The 5,593-nt window shown below is 40.2% G+C and overlaps 1 long non-coding RNA gene across 1 annotated transcript; it reads right to left on the bottom strand.

Moving 5' to 3' along the window:
* Nucleotides 1-622: 622 nt before the first annotated feature.
* On the bottom strand, nucleotides 623-1,233 carry LOC114142576 (uncharacterized). Its single transcript, XR_003595056.1, has 3 exons — nucleotides 1,127-1,233; nucleotides 784-885; nucleotides 623-680 (listed from the first exon to the last, which is right to left on the bottom strand). It is a non-coding gene; the product is annotated as an uncharacterized LOC114142576 (long non-coding RNA).
* Between the last annotated feature and the right edge of the window lie 4,360 nt (nucleotides 1,234-5,593).

Below are 5,593 nucleotides of genomic sequence, written 5' to 3'. Positions count from 1 at the left end.
ATTTCTATCAGCTAAGAAAGTAAGACAGCTACTTTCTCTCTGAGTCTCTCCAGGTTGAATTTTACGTTCATGTTGGTTAGTTTTCCATTCAAACTCTACAATCTTGGGCTCTGAAAGCTTTTAACTTTTCTTTGATTAAAACAAGTTTTAATATTAAATCAAAGAAAATCAAACATGTTTATTCCACATCTATAAATCAATCATTTTGTTTTTTCAAAACTAAACATTTAGAATCAGATCGGTACTGGACCCAGAATTAAAAAAAATTGTGTTTATTGAGGAAGATTATTTTAGTATAGAACAACAAAGTATAGAGGATGTTGTTGATTATAACATGTTGCTTAGCTAACCAAGCTATAGAATCAAATAAAAAGAACAGGTTTAGAAAATGAATTGTGATTAAAAAGAAAACATGGCAGCAATTCAGTAGCTTCTGTGAGCTAAGAAAAAAGTTAGAAAACAACAGAGGCACCAACAGGAGCAGCAGGGTGGGACTGGTGCTGCTGGCGCTGCTTTTGCTGATGGTGCTGCTGACGCCGTTGCAGTAGTTGCCCCGGCAGCAGCTAATCTTTGTTCCAGGGGGCCGTGAAGTTAACTGACTCATCACTGAAGAAAATGATCTGAGCACACCAACTTAGAGGCACATCCCTTCGACATCAAAGTTACTCCTACTGCATGTCCTGTGAAAATGAAAATAGTTATGATACAAGTAACACATTTGTATCTGGTCTTAATGTTCTTGTGATGATAAATATGAAGCATGCAAACATGTTGGCCTTTTACCTTTTATATCAATGCAGTAGTTTTCATCCCCTGCACATTTAAGGGTTTTCATGCAGTTTTCTTCATCACAGCTGTAGCACTTTTTTCTATTTGGAGTGGAGACTAAAATACAGAGATAGTTATTCAGTTTAAAAGAAATTAAGAATTATTATAATTTTTTCTTAAAAGCTTTAATTTTTTGTCACCAACTTGTTTCTTCTAAAACACGTATATGAAGCTGGAATTACAAAACTAAGTGTATTCTGTTTTTTAATCCAAATCTATAGTTAGTTAAAAAAGTTTGTGAGCACTGTAAATTCAAATTGTGCAAAGTATTGAAAAACATAATCAATGAATTAATTACCAGGTTTTGTGTAGTTAATCTGGGCGTTGCAGAGATCTTCACTGCAGCACTTGGTGTTTTGTACAATTCTGTAAGCTCCATAGCTGACAGAGAAGCTAATACACAGTTCAGACTAATGCAACCTTTGGAGTTGTGCTCAGACTTTGCACCACCTGTAATTAAAGAACACAAATTTTAAACTGATGAGTTCCCAAACTAAGAATCATCAACAGGAAACCTCACAAATACGTACCTAAATAATAGACTTTTGTTCTTACTGAACAACTATAGTTCTTTGAGGACATTCAGTTGTTTCATCAGAGCAATTCCCTCGGGGCCAGATTCACATTTACATTTCAGGTTGTCAGCTAATTAAAACAAGGAGAAAATGAACATTTATTGTCAACAAAAGTATGAAGGAAACTATTATATAGAATTATTTCTAAATGCCAAAATCCTCTTCTTAACCAAGACAAAATGGCTGAATCACATCAGCACAAAATACAGAGAGGGAAAAAAAGTTTGAAAGTTTAACAAGAAAAGTAGAAAAGAGATTATTATTGTAAGTTTTAATGGGAGAAAATCTAAATATAATGAAATCACACTAAATAATGCAATGTTAGAATAATATTAATCGTAATCAAAAACTTGCCTTCCGGTAGAAACAGCACCACCAGCACCAAAGTGAAGAGGAACATTTTGCTGATGGATTACAGGATTTCCTTGGAGGGGATCTACTCCCAGTTTTATACCTCCTCTAAATAAGCAGATCCTCCTGTTTGTGACTGGCAGATTTGTAGTGGATGCAAAAAGAAGCACAATGAAAAACAGGCCATTTTTTTTATCCAATCACAGCGCTCTAATTGAATACAAGGAAAATGCTGTATGATATGAGCTCTTCTGAAAAAATAATTATCTGGTAAAATCCTTGATGTTTGTCTAGATTGTTTTTATAAGTCTGAGTATTTAATTATTGCAGCAAAAAATATTAAAAGTGTCCAAGCCCGCCTTAACGCGTTAGCTTAGCCAACACAAATGCTAGTTGCTCCGTTAATTAAAACAAAGTAGCTATAAAAGCAGCCCGCCTTTACGCGGTAGCTGCTTCAAACGCCTGTTTAACTGAAGAAATGTTTCTTTCCAAGCACTTACCGAGCACAGCGCAGGCCTGTCCTGGTACTGCGGTCAGCGGCGTCTTCCTAGGATCGGTTAAGCGGAGCCAAGCTAGCCTGAATGTGCTGAGGGAGCTTAGCTGTAGTTCTTCACACGGGAAGAAAGCGATAATGAGTTGAGATGTTTTCTCAAGAACAGCCTGCAGACGTTGAACACAAAAACCACATGTGCAGCTCACAGATAAAGAGCTGTTTAGGTGCTAAAAGTCATATTTTATGTATATGTGAGCTTGATGGCTTTCTATAAACTTGGATGCTTTGAACACGTTCATTCTGGACTTCAACGTTAGGAAACTGTGAACTTTATTGAGTTTTTGAAGACAGTTTGTTCATATTTAACTGCAGTTAAAACAATCACCGGTTGAAATCCTGAAAACTCCAAGTGAACAACGGTTCTTTGTGTGATTATGTGCATGTGTACATACAATGATTGCTTTTGAGTATAATAGTATAATTCAAAGCAATTATATGTAGATTTTTGCATACAGGAGGTCAGAAGATGTGGAGGGTTTGCATAGCGATAGGAACTTGAATTTAAACCCAAAATTCAACTTCCTATTTTTCATATCAAGGAGCTAAGTGAAGCATATTGCGCTTATCATAAGCACTGCAGTTTCCACTTCCTGTTTTTTTTTTTTTTTTTTGCTGTAATGCGACCTGTAGCTGATAGTCTGAATACAGGTCGCATTTTTTCGAAAGCGACCCAGGCAACTTGTGTATTTGATTCGTATCCGATCTTTTCAAATGTGACCTGAATCTTAAAGGCCGTGTTCATCAGACGTTAACGTCACTGATACTCAACAAATCTCACTAGTGTAACCCTTCTTGACTGAGCGGTCAGCCACAAACACCAACTGGCGCAGCTCCCACTCATAGGGTCATATTTTTCCAGCCCAACCACAAGAAAACTTTATAAATTATATTTGTAATTGTTAAATGATCTTACAGTATTTCGTTAATTGTTGAACTAGAAAAATATGGCCCCAAGTAAAAACAATAGCGAACAGCTGCCTCTCTCGCACCAACCTCCACCAGCGTTCCTCAGAATTCTGGTGGAGAAGCCGCGAGAGCGTCTGAAGGACCCGTTGCATGCAGCCACTCATCACACCACCAGGTGGCTCCAAACACATGGATACAACAATCTCATTACAAACACATACACACTATTATTATTATTTTGGGCAAAATTCACATACACATTCATACACACTTTTCTCTCTGTTACACCCACCCCTGCTGAATTTTGACCGAAATGATTAAAGTGCTGAATTATCACCATAACGGAAAATAAATAAATGAAGTGCAACTAGTGAAGTGTGTGGACAAACACTCTGTGTGTCAACTGAAGCATTTGAGGGATTATTGTCACAGTCCATCTCACTAGGGGGCAACAGAGATTCCCCGTCTGCCTGTGCTGCAGAGACAACATCTCCATCAGAGTCATTCACAGGGGCAACATCAAGGGGCTCATCAGATAGGGAGCTGACCCAGTCTTGTGTTCTGATTCTTGAATCGTTTCCTGCATGACTGATCCCAGAACATCTGAAATAGAGTTAATGTCAGAGCTTTCAGTTGTGAGGGCAGCAGAGTCAACAGGCTGACTGGATGTATCAACAGGAAGGAAGTTCACTAGCATCAAGAGGTTACGATGCACAACTCGAACTTGACCGGTGGTGGGGTGTTTTATTTGATATGTGTGAGTTGTAGGGTTCACGCCCACAATGGTGTACACAGTAGACTCCCAGCGGTCAGCAGTTTTGCGTTTGCCTCTTTCACGCTTGTTTGATACTAAAACACGGTCGCCAACCCCAATAGATTTCCCTTTAGTTTGGCGATTGTAGAGAACAGCCTGTCGATCTTGTTCCTTGTTTGCATGATTTTGAGCTATGGCCATAGCATCTTGAAGATCTTTAGTCAGGGACAGTACATACTTATCATATCCACCAATTTCAGGATCTTGGAGAATGTTCTTAAAAAGCACGTCAACAGGGAGGCATGGCACTCTCCCATACATCAGATAAAAAGGGGCATAGCCTGTGGTTTCATTGACTGCAGTTGTACATGAAGGTCAATGTCTGAAGTTTTTGTGGCCAATTCTGTTTTGCATCTGGTGCAAGTGCTCTTATCATGTTTCCCAGTGTTCTGTTGAAGCGTTCCACACTGCCGTTACCCACTGGATGATAGGGGGTCGTATGGGATTTTCTCACACCAGCAACTTTCAACAGTTCGCTTATGAGCTGACTTTCAAAGGATGGGCCTTGGTCAGAATGGATTCTCTCAGGAAAACCATAGATGCAAAAGTACTTGTCCCAAAGCTGCCTCGCCACTTGTTTTGCAGATTGGTCACGGCAAGGAAAGGCCTGAGCAAGCCGCGTAAAATGATCAGTTACAACCAGCACATCAATAGACTTGTTGTTAGAATCCTCCGTTGTCCAAAAGTCTATACACACAATCTCCAGTGGTGCAGATGTTTTTATACTCTCAAGAGGTGCTCGACCATCTGGATCGGGGGACTTTGCGATGACACATCTGGGACACTGGCGAACATACTCTTTGACATCACGGTCAATATGGGGCCAGAAGAACCTCTGACGAGCAATAGCCAAACTTCTGAACTGCCCTTGATGACCAGCATTGTCGTGTATCCCTTTGAGAACATCAGCCTTGAGAGAATAAGGGACCACGAACTGGTGGCGTCTCTTACGGGTAATTTGGTCTTTAGACAGTCTGTAGAGGATGTCATTGGACACAGCAAACTTCTCCCAGTGTTTGAGGTATTTAATGACCATTGTTTGTTCATTCGACCTTTCTCTTCTTGACGGACGACGGCCACGATTAACATAGTATAACACTCTTGATAACACAGGGTCATTATGCTGTTTTTCTCTCAATACAGTTTCTGAAAACACAGGTTGATCATCTTGAGATGGGAGGATCAGTTGGGGCAGATGTTCAAGGGTGTCAACAGCTCGTACTCTAGCAGCAGACTCCCATGCACTGTGTGTCTCAAGAAGAGCATGAACATCATCTTTTGTGAAGGACTGAAACTTTGTGCTGTCAGGTAAGTGCAACACGTTGGAGTCCTGGTCTTTGGCACTTGACTGTCTGAAAGCCTCTTGTACTGAACCAGATGAAACAGGGAGGGCCTCATTAAGTAGCTGGCTGTGTGGGCTCTGCAACAGCCTCCTTCCCACAGCAGATTTGACAAAGGGATGGCGACTTAAGGCATCTGCCACCACATTTTTAGAGCCAGGGATATATTTAATATCAAAGACGTAAGAAGCCAGCTTTGCCACCCATCTCTGTTCACAGGCATCCA

This window comes from Xiphophorus couchianus, chromosome 4 (assembly GCF_001444195.1).
Source record: "Xiphophorus couchianus chromosome 4, X_couchianus-1.0, whole genome shotgun sequence".
In the NCBI taxonomy this organism is placed as follows: Eukaryota; Metazoa; Chordata; class Actinopteri; order Cyprinodontiformes; family Poeciliidae; genus Xiphophorus; species Xiphophorus couchianus.
This window is presented reverse-complemented; position numbering and strand designations above follow the sequence as displayed.